The 11716-nt window shown below is 39.5% G+C and overlaps 1 protein-coding gene across 3 annotated transcripts in view; it reads right to left on the bottom strand.

The window, feature by feature from the left end:
* GRM5 (glutamate metabotropic receptor 5) overlaps positions 1-11716 on the bottom strand; it is a 297088-nt gene that overhangs the window by 83974 nt on the left and 201398 nt on the right. The window lies entirely within an intron of this gene.

The raw sequence follows: 11716 nt of genomic DNA, 5'->3' as shown, positions 1-11716 counted from the left end.
GGGTGCTTATTTTACCTTTTTCCAGTCACCAGTGACTTCACCTGACTGCCTTTTCAAATATCATGGAGAGTGGCTTGGCAACTACATCAGTAAATTTCCTTAGGACTCTGACTCTGGGATGCATCTTGTCAGGTCTCATAGACTTACGTATATTCAGGTTCCTCAAGTGGTTATGAACCTGATCTTCTCTTACAGTGGGAGGGACTTTGCTCCTCCAGTCCCTGCCTTGCTGTCCATCCACTTGAGAGGTGAGGGAATAAAGCTTGCCTGTGAAGACTGAGGCAAAAATCTTGTTGAGCACCTCAGCCTTCTCCTTGTCCATTGTTAACAGTGACCAGTCTTGCTCATCGCGGGGTACAATTTTTTTGACCTTCCTTTGCTGGCTGACATACCTGCAGAAGCCCTTCTTATTATTCTTTGCATCCCTTGCCAAGTTCAGCTCCATCCACATCTTGGCCTTTCTGACCCCATCCCTACATAGCCAGGTTATGGGAAAAGGTCAGGTTAGGTGAGGTGGGAGGAAGTACATTGTCACAAGGTCTTGACTCAGCCATGCTGGTCTCTTGCCTTCCTTGCCTGATTTCTTACACACGTTTTTTGAGAGCTCTTGCACTCTATAGAAAGCATCCTTAAAGATCCCTACATCCCTATACTGTTCTTAGGATACCTGTCCCTGCTTCCACTGCCTGTGTGTTTCCTTCTTGCCCTTCAGTTTGATCAGCAGGTCTGTCACAGATGGAGCGATGCACTTCACTCACAAGGGAGATGCAGCGATGTGTTTTATTGATATAAGACAGTGAGTTAACAAGGTTCAACGGTAAATGTGGCAGTGGTTTAGCAAGACTTGATGGCAAGGTACACTGGATTATTTACTGCATAGAGGACAGGGTCAGACAAAAATGTCAGGGAGACCTTCCCGTTGAGTCATGAGATTTAGAAAGGACTCTTGCTTTCTAAAGTCCTTTTCAGAGAGGAATCTAAGTGAGGATGTATCCATTCCTAGTCCCAGACTTGGTCAACGGTTTATGTCTAAAGGATTACATGTGCACAATCAATCTAAGATATAATCTTAATTAATTTTCAAAGTTTAGCCAGCTATTAGTCACTTACCAAGAATCTGTTGCGGCAAGGAATCTCTCCACCTTGAGGAATAACCTTGAGAGGTGTCCATACTCAAGGGGAGATCCTGGCATGCAGCCCACCACTGTGCAGGAGAGCTCCAAGAAGGGCTTTTGGGCTTCTCACTGTTTATGGAGCAAGGTGATTGACCTGTAGTCATATTTGCATACCAAACGCAGATGCCAATTTCTTCCAAATCTGACTCAAGTTAGACACTGAACAGCGCTGTGGTCAGGTGGGCACGTTCCCATAAATTAGCCCTTGGCTGTGGTGGTGTTACCTGTCTTCCTCGAATTCACTTTGAGCCAGATGCAGCCATCACGATCAGACACGTCCATCACGATCGCCACTGGTGGTTATCGCTTGACCAGGGTTATGGGAAAAGGTCAGGTTAGGTGAGGTGGGAGGAAGTACATTGTCACAAGGTCTTGACTCAGCCATGCTGGTCTCTTGCCTTCCTTGCCTGATTTCTTACACACGTTTTTTGAGAGCTCTTGCACTCTATAGAAAGCATCCTTAAAGATCTGTCAGCTCTGTTCTGCTCCCTTGTCCCTGAGAGCAGTTTCCCAGGGGGTGCTATTGACTAATTCCCTGAACAGCTGGAAATTTACTTTCCTAAAATTCAGGGTCCTGACTTTACCCTTCGCCTGACCCATATATCTCAATACTGCCAACTCCACCGGTGCATGATCACTTCAGCAACAGCAATCTGTATGATGAATTTACACATGTTCATATCAGTGAACAGATAACTGAGATAGCCTTATTACTTGAAAAATATTTCAGAAATGGTGAAGTAAAACCATTCACTTACTTGACAGAATATCTAAAAAACATACCTATACATGTAAGTATTTATAAATGTGTACATAAATACATATTTGTTTCCTAAAGTATGTATTTATGGCATTTTTAGTCTGTGTGTTGGGTTTGTGTGATGGGGCTTTGGTAGTGGGGAAGGGGACACAGGGTGGCTCCTGTGAGAAGCTACTAGAAGCTTCCCCGGCTCCAAAACAGCCCCGCCTCTAGCCAAGGCTGACCCAATCAGCAATGGTGGTAGCACCTCTGTGCTAATATATTTAAGAAAGGAAAACAACAAAAACAAAAACACACAAACTGCTGAGAAATATGCAGTGGAGAGAGGGGGAGGCAAAGCTACCTCTCTGTGGCCACGGCTGCCAGGGTTCATCAGGCTGGTTGGGCCTGCAAAAGTGGTGGGGAGAGAGGAGTGAGATGTGAAAGAAACGGCTATGCAGACACTGAGGTCAGTGAAGATGGAGCAGGAAGAGGTGTGCTGGAGCTGAGATTCCCTTGCAGCCCGTGGTGAGATGGCAGCGGCTCCACTGCAGCCTGTGGAGATTAACGGTGGAGCAGAGATCCACCCGCAGCCCATGGAGAACCCCACACCAGAGCAGGTGGCTGCACCCAAAGCAGGCTGTGACTCTGTGGGAAGCTCGTGCTGGAGCAGTCTGTTGGTGAAGGACTGCACCCTGAGGGAGGGACCCACGCTGCAGAAATTAATGAAGAACTGCAGCCCATGGGAAGGGCTCACGTTTGAGAATTTCATGGAGGACTGTCTCCTGTGAGAAGGGACCTCATGCTGGAGCAGGGGAAGAGTGTGACAAGAACTTCCCCTGAAGAGGAAGGAGCAGCAGAGACAGCATGTGACAAATTGACCTCAACTCCCATTCCCTGTCCCCCTGTGCCATTGAGGTGAGGTGATAAAGAAATCCGGAGCAAAATAGAGCCCAGGAAGAAGGAAGGGGTGGGGGAAAGGTGTTTTTAAGATTTGATTTTATTTCTCATTATCCTTCTCTGATTTGATTGGTAACAAATTAAACTGTTTTTTCCACAAGTCAAGTCTGTTTTGCCCATGACCATAATTGGTGAGTGATCCCTCCCTGTCCTTTGTCTCGACTCTAGAGCCTTTTGTTGTATTTTCTCCTCCCCATCCCACTGTGGAGGGAGGAGTGAGGAGCAGCCATGTGGTGATTAGTTTCTGGTTGGGCTTAAACCACGACAGCCTGAAAGAAGTAACATGCAATAGAAAATCTTACGTGTCTATCAGCAATTAAGTGCTTTTTTGTATATTTATGTGAAATTATTCAACCTATTATATCACTATGTGATAAAACAACACTGTATGAGTAAATCAGTGTATATGGACATATTTAGGTATTCTAAGGGGGTGCAAACAATAAAGTCAGTTAAAAAGCTAGACAACACAAAATTAAATAAACATAAATACATGTCGTATTTTAGCAGTTACTCTTAATAATGCATATATTAATATTAAACCTTATTACTTTGGAGAGAATTTGTTTATGACTAATCAGAAACTTTGGGGTGAATCTTAATGCTGTGCACACATAAACAATTACGTGTGGATGTGGTGCTTAGGGACATGGTTTAGCAGTGGACTTGGCAGTATTAAGTTGGACTTGGCAGTATTAAGTTAATGGTTGAACACAATAATCTTCAAGGTCTCTTCCAACATGAATGATTCTGTGATTCTATTCTATGAACATGGAATGAAAAGGTGAGGATGATATGTTAACAATATTATTTGTATTTTAAGCCTCTATTTTAAAACCATACATACCTAGAAATGTTTCATTGGTCTAATAGCACAGAGTTAAAGCAGATTCTTACCTTTTTTTTTTATTAGAAATACAATTCCTAAATCTCCAGACTTCAGTGTATGCTGTATAGTAAATCTAGAGAGACTAATATAAAATTTGTAGTTTGACATTGGAGAGCAAATTCTGTGTGTGCAAAGGTTTTAAAATGACAGATGTTATGTAGGGTTTTTTCAGAGAATGAAAGTCATTTCAAGCCAATAATGGCAATAATTAGCACACATTTAATTAATCAAAAATATAAAGAAATTAATAGTCACAGTCCCCAGGGAATCAGTAATTTCAGTAAGTCTTTAAACATCCTGTTCAGCAAACTGAGCCAAATACGAGAAAGGAAACCAAGTCAGACCTAGAATAATGACCCAAGCAGGGCAAATATGTGCTGAAATCCTTCTCCTGCTGAAATCAGCTGAAGCTTTGCCGCTGATATCAGTCAGGACTGCCTTCCTAGCTCTGTGCTCAGATCAAGACATATCCATCTAATTAATTCAGTGCCTGCCTTCAGATAATATGATGTGTGATGGCTAGCTCATCCCTTGCACTCGCGTTGGTATCATCCATAGATATCCACAGAATTGAATTATAGAACAGCTTTATAAGCCTTTCATCTTCTAAAACTCAGTTCAGAATACCTCAGGTGTCATAGGCTATAAACATGAAGTTCTTTCAGTCAACCCTTTGCAGTGGTAGATGCACACTTTAATGATTATCAGAGGAGGAACATTGCTAGAAAGGTTCATTGTTGTCAGGAGGAAGAAATTGTGTCAAAGATCTTGCAGCCTTATCATTTCATCACTTGCTTTACAGCATTCAAAGCTAGCTTGTTCTTGAAAGACGTTTGCCATAATAAATGTGCTGAAATGACAGAGCTAATCTATAATATATACATCACAAGATTTGAGAAGTCAGGACTAAAGGACTCTTTACTGCAGCAAATCACAAATCTCTTACAAGACTCAGAGCAGGTCTACACACAAATACTTTCACATCTAGCTGGCATAAAATAATTTGAAAACAAAGAGTGCTTTCCTTCGCTATTTCTTTTGCTGAAGCAGCTTGTGTTTCTCATTTCCACATGAAGCAGATTTAGAAGCACCGTTTTCAAAAGAGAAGGCATGTCTATGCACTCAACTCATTTTAAATCAACTAGTCAAGTTAGCCAGTGATTGGAGTTAGACACTATAATTAAGTGACCATAATTCCCACAGTGAGGCATTGCCTTCACTTCTGTGTTGATGTCCACACAAACATGACAGATTTGGTATCGTGTTCTTGTGTGATCTGATTTAGGTGGTCCTGCTCCGGCAGGGGGATTGGACTAGATGATCCTTTGAGGTCCCTTCCAATCTCCAACATTCTGTGATTCTGTGATTCTGTGATCATAAACACACAGGGCTTTCTTTACTATAGCCACACCAAAGCTCACCAAACCCAGCATTGTCTCCCTGATGCTGTTCAGACCAAAATTCTTATGTTCAGTCAAGACCCAAGGCAGAATTTGAATGAGTTTAGCAAATACCGACTCACATGTTCTACCATTTTAATGATGAAGATTTCTGTCAGCAACACAAAGCAACAGAAGTCTGATCTGAAGTAGTCTTTAGGCATAAGGGATCATTCCAGTTTGGGTGAAGTTAAGGGGTCAAGTCATATAATTTTTTCCTAAATCACTTCCAAAATAAGGGAGTACAGGAAATCTTAAAAAAAAATTTGCAACCAATAGCTTCTTTACAATCTTGTTATGTTTTGATATGTCACAACAAACCCCTTAATTTCATGTCTCTCAGCATAAATAATGGGATTTCTTTCAGTTGCAGTGTCCCATGTAGAGGAGGAATTTTAAAATACTGTGAGAGAACTCACAGATACGAAGACCAGAAGAAGCCATTAGATCAGGACCATTACATTTTGCTTAGTTTCTCTGCTCAAGTGGGCCTGATTCTCACTGAGCAGCACTTTTATGGCTCCTTTTTGTACTGAGTTGGCAGAGACTGGCCTTAACAAAAATATAAATGAGGCCCAAGGGTGGTCCGCGCCCTAGCTATGTAGTTGCCTTCTGCACAAGAAATTTCCTTAAAAATGCAAGCAGCCAATGTGTAAAGTTGAAAACAAATGCAATCCAGAATATGCTTGAGAGAAAAAGCATAAAAATGTGATATGATCACACATTAAGTAAAAATGTGTAATTTAACGCAATATCTATATCTAATTATAAGTCTACAAAGAAGAAAGGATTAGGATAGAACTCTTAACCTACATTGGGTGAAACTTTCCTGAAAACAATGCTTATACTCATGCAAAGCCCTTAAGACACCATAATCAGGCTTTAGGTTTCAGAACTATGGCTATGGTTACCACTAATGAATACTGCATGTGAAATTTATCAGAACCTCTATGGCTGTGTCTGCAAACACAGGTCTGTCATTATAACTACATATTCGTCTGCAAATATTAAGATACTGTTTTGGGGTTTTTTTTGGCTATAAATCTGGTAGAAAAGTCTTTGAAAAGAAACAAGTGTTAATGACCTACAGAAAAAAAAATGTAGAGATTATCTAGAAAACTTAAATACCTGTTGTATAGTACAATAACACAATAGGCTGTTATTTGACAAGATCTTTCAAAAATTGTATTGCAAAATACATTCCAGAATTGAATTACACACAGATGCACATGGATGACATAAATTTTAGGAAATAGAAATGCAAAACCAATGTGTGACAATTTTTTAAATAATAAATTATAACTTCATGAAGTACATGCTCTTCTGTCTTGTGATCATATTTCACAGAGGTTGTTTGATAAGTGATATTTGAGAAGTACCTTGATAACGTTTCAAAGTGATATGCAAGACATAGGGCAAGGCAGTACGATTCCATCTGGAATTTTTTATTGCTTTCCTTGGTGTATGCAGGCCTTTGATGTCTTCAACCAATGATAACTTATGATAATAGAGCATAACCTATCATGATTTATCAGTTAATAGATAGCAAGACAGTTCTGTGACAGCTGGGTAATGGAAAGTTCTCCAACTAAAATGGTAAATTGTGTGACTCACATATGTTAAACTATTTTCTAGCTTTTCACTTGTAAACAGCACAATAGTTGTAAGGATAGATCCCTTGTTTAAAATATGTTATATACACATATCTGTTTAATATCTTTTCATGCAGGGTTTGTATTGAATGGATTTAAACTGAAAGAGGGCAGATTTAGGTTAGATATAAGAAAGAAATTCTTTACATTGAGGGTGGTGAGGTACTGGAACAAGTTGCCCAGAGAAGTTGTGGATACCCCATCCCTGGAAGTGTTCAAGGCCAGGTTGGATGAGGCTTTGGGCAACCTGGTGTAGTGGAGGGTTTCCCTGCCCATGGCAAGGGGGTTGGAACTAGATGATCTTTGAGGTCCCTTCTAACCCAAACCATTCTATGATTCTATGAAGTCAAGGGCAAGACTGTTAAAGACTTCAACTATTTGTCACTGGCTTCATGGGCAACGCAAACACTGTTTATTGCTGGAGGTAGTCTAATGAATTTATCTGTTAGAGTGTATTTGAACCAAATCTTAATCTGATTGTTCCAGGTACTGGAAAATTGGTTCCACATTTTATGGATAGAAAGTACACGTTTCAGAAATTTGATTTGCGTTGGTCAGCATAAACTAAGGGCAACACAGGCTCTACATATATGCTTTGGTTTTCTATATCTTAATTTTCTAGTTCCATAATTTAGTCCCCTAATGTTAGCTCAGTGCTTACAAAATTCTAGATATTCTGTAAAAGTTTATGGGAACATTTCTGTAACATTACAAGTACTGAGGAAATCAAATGTTTGTCAAATAAAAAAAAAGTGATCTTTCAAAACTAGACACAATATAATGTGCTGGATTCATATCCATGTTGCCAAGCAACAGTTTACAACTGACAACATGTAAATATATAAAAGGAAATATTAGAATCAAGATGAGATCTGTGTCTTTGCAGATCACTAAGCCATGTTGAACATTGAATGTACTTTCTTGAATGAGAAGGTCGAGAGAGATTCTTCTGTTTCACTGACATGGAAGAGAGATTAAGGGCATAGACTTGCTATGCTAGCTAGAAGAACCATGAGAAAAGGTAAAGTGAGAAGTGGCTACAAAAAAAAGGCAAAATTTGTGATGTTATGGTGCCTAAGTGACTTTAGAGCAGAAAAAATAAGTGGCATGGGAACTTTTGGTCATGATGGCAAGTCTCAATAGCAGCTTTTCTCAGCAGAGTTATGTCATTTAAAAATTGTGATGGTAGGATGGCAGAAACCTTATTTTAAATAGAATTATGCTAAGGAAAAAACCTCACCCTTTAAAAGTGGTTCATTTTACTTATTCTGCTTACAAATCTTTTCTGCCATAAACTAATGCTAAATCACTTGTTGTCTTCAGAAGTACCCAATGAGAGTAAATCAATGGACTCGACCTTCTGAAAGAAAGCATACAAGAACTTCTCAAAAATGCTCCATACAGTCCAATTCTGCTCTCACTGAAGTCAATACTAACATTTTCTGTGACTTATCATAGAATCAAAGAATCATAGAATGGTTTGAGTTGGAAGGGATCTCAAAGATCATCTAGTTCCAATCCCCCTGCCATGGGCAGGGAAACCCTCCACTACACCAGGTTGCCCAAAGCCGCATCCAACCTGGCCTTGAACGCTTCCAGGGATGGGGCATCTACAACTTCTCTGGGACTTCAAAAGGAGCAGAGGAAATGCAGCAATGTGAAGAAATAAAAGAAAAAAAAAAATTTTCCAATTGTCCACCCTAAGGGACATTTAAAAGTTTAGTAGAAAGAACCTGCATGCTGATATTAATCTATTTTCATTTCAAAGTCTATTGGGATGTGTTTTCTGGGCCATTTAATCCAAATCAATTTGCAACAAAGCTATTGCGGCTTTTCTCACCAGCTAACTCTTTCAGCAAAACTCTGGCTCATAGCAGATCTGCTAGTCTAGATATTTGAAATGCTTTTATTGATCTTTTGAATGCAAGTCTGTGATAAGTAAATAAAAATTGATTATTGCAACTGAGTATTTTATTTGATTATTTTAAAATGTCTGTTATTTAAAATAGCATTTACTATAAGGTCACAGTTCTTTTATTCACTTCCTTTTTTTATTCTGCAGTAAAGACTGTCCTGCTTATTCTTAAAAAAACAGAATGAGTTCACTTAGACAGAAGTCTGAGCACCTCAACTAAGGATGTAAAATTTTCGTTGGATGATGACTCTTAATCCTGTTGTATTCATCATCCTGGCACGAAAAGTGTTTAGACTACTTATACATAGAAACAAATATTCATCATCAGATCTCTTCTGGCATTCCCTTTCCTATAAGTAACATGTTGATATTGTTCTTTAATAAAATCCTGCCTGAAGCAATTTATTAATCGGGCTAGAAAGTGTGAATGGACGTGACTCAACACTATGGTGGTTAGACCATGAAGCTGGGAGATGAGGGATTTAGAGAACATTTAGGCAATTTCTGTGTACTAGAACAGAAGTAGGGAGGAGGCTGAGAGATAAGCAGCTCAGAATAATTTCTGAGGAACTTATTGACAGCTCGGTTCGATTTCTATCCTGAGTAGGCAAAGAGAGGAACAGAACACATTTTCCAGGAAGGGTCTGCAAGCTAAGCATGATGGAGGATGGCACAACCACAGTCTCATGAACGCTGATTTGTTACAGGTGAAATGACTGTGGCATTCTACTACGAGTGATTACTTAGCATGTTTCTCCAGAGATGTTAGTCTCTTACTATTAGGCTATCAGTCCAGGTATCCCTTCCTGCTCAGTAACGTCTTGTGAATCTGTTGTCCTCTATCGAGCAAATACAAGAGACCTGTAGTGATCCCAAAGACATGAAGTTTGAATAAACATCATAAAAGCCAAATCCTCTTTCCAGAGAGAGGAAAGCAGGTATTTATTCTGAATACACTATGCAAGGAAAAGCCGTTGCCACTGAGCTGCTTATGGGGTCTGTGAGGGAGCCCTTAACCTCAGTAAACCACAGTGTTTACTGACACTTGCCTAGCCAAGAATACGTATTCATGGGAAAACTAGCTTCTTCAGTGCAGCGGGACAGAAATTCAGCAATGTACTGTTGTATTTGTGTTGGAGTGGTGTTGGTTTTCTTGGGGCTATGGTAGGGACATGAAATATGAGAAGGAAATGCTATTGAGTAAACAAGAAAAAAAAAGCTCAATTGGAAAAATGTTGTGTTTCAAAAGATAGAGGTATAGAGTAGGGACAGAACCATGGTTCATCTTTTGAAATGGATAGACAGAGACCATGGTGTGCAGACTGCATGTTACCCAGCTATGAGGGGTAACTGTTTGTTGGAAACACAGCTACTTCATCCTCTGAGGCAGAACTGCCAGAAGTCGACAGAAGTGAACTATCATTTAGTCAAACTAGTTATGGTGCATGAGGTAAAATTAGGTCTACATGGCAAACATGGCCAGCGAAGGCAGAGTGTTGGTGTCAGAAAGCCACGATAATTTTAGTTTTGAATATTGCAGCAGAACACCATTTTCCTTAAATGAGTGGGTCATATACTGCATCACTTCTCTCTTTTTTACCTCTTCCAAGAACTGAAACTATATATAAGTAATATAGCATCAGAAAATGTAAAATAAGTTTGCAATTAATACTGAGACAAAGAAAAGATCAGTAATTGCAGATGTAGAATTTTTCAGGAAAGAACCTAGTTATATACAAAAACCGCTTTGACTTCGATTCCTTCACAGTGTTTACGTGGATTAAGTTAAGTAGGAAAGGTTTTGTAATTTGGGAGGAAATACCCTAATGCGACATGCCATCAATTACAAAGTGCAATCTCAACTGCAGACGCACCATGCAGATGGCTCCCTCTAACGTTCAGGCCAACAATGTCATGAACAACAAGCAACTGGTCCTCCTACAAGTTACACAAATATTTGTGGTGTTGTGGTGTGTTTGTTTTTTTTTTTTCTATTTCTGACAATAAATAAGAGTATCCATAAGGCTGGAATAGTCTAGGGTGTTAGAACTGCCTGTCTACCCACACAGCATTTGTGTAACAAAGGGCATGAACTATAATTCCAATGAAGCAAAAGTAAAGCAACTCATGCTGTATTTTATAACTGTCAAAAGTTTTGAAACTTGTCAATACTCCTATGCTTGATACTAAAATAGGATTATCTTATCATTGTGTTTTGTGACATTTGAGGCTTTTCTTTTGAGCTCATACTCTCAAAATCTCTGCTATGCTGTCGACCATCCAGCCTTATACACATTTGGAAGAATGACATTCTAATTAGTTTTAGTGGGATAATACATTCAATATCTTTAATGAGAAAGGTAATTAGTGATAGTGAGGATCAGAGTAGACTTAGGATTTGGGAGCTTAAGTCTGAAATCTTTGTGGACTAAAAACCCAAGACTCATACTTGTCTGTATTTGTCACATGTCTTTATTTGTATCCATCTATATTTTTTGTAAGTGTTTAAACCACTTGAATAGCTCATAAAAAAGAAATATGAAGAAGAGATGTGGGGAGATTAAGAGATAAAACTCCCTTAGTCGATACTTTTTTTCAGTAAAAAAAAAAAGAAATCACAAGTCCTTTTCTCGTAGGAACTTGTTTCATAGATTCATAGATTCATAGATTTCTAGGTTGGAAAAGACCTTAGAGATCATCGAGTCCAACCATCCCTAATCCCCATTAAACCATATCCTCAAGTAGATCATCCACCCTATTCTTAAACACATCCAGGGATGGGGACTCAACCACCTCCCTGGGCAGCCTATTCCAGTGGCTGACAACCCTTTCAGAGCAGAAATACTTCCTAACATCCAACCTGAATCTCCCCTGACTAAGCTTATGCCCATTTCCTCTTGTTCTATCACCCAACACTAATGTAAAGAGCCCTTCCCCTACCTCCCCA

Source organism: Tauraco erythrolophus, chromosome 1 (genome assembly GCF_009769465.1).
Source record: "Tauraco erythrolophus isolate bTauEry1 chromosome 1, bTauEry1.pri, whole genome shotgun sequence".
NCBI lineage: Eukaryota > Metazoa > Chordata > Aves > Musophagiformes > Musophagidae > Tauraco > Tauraco erythrolophus.
The sequence above is the reverse complement of the archived record's forward strand: the minus strand, read 5'-3'. Positions and strand labels throughout refer to the sequence as shown.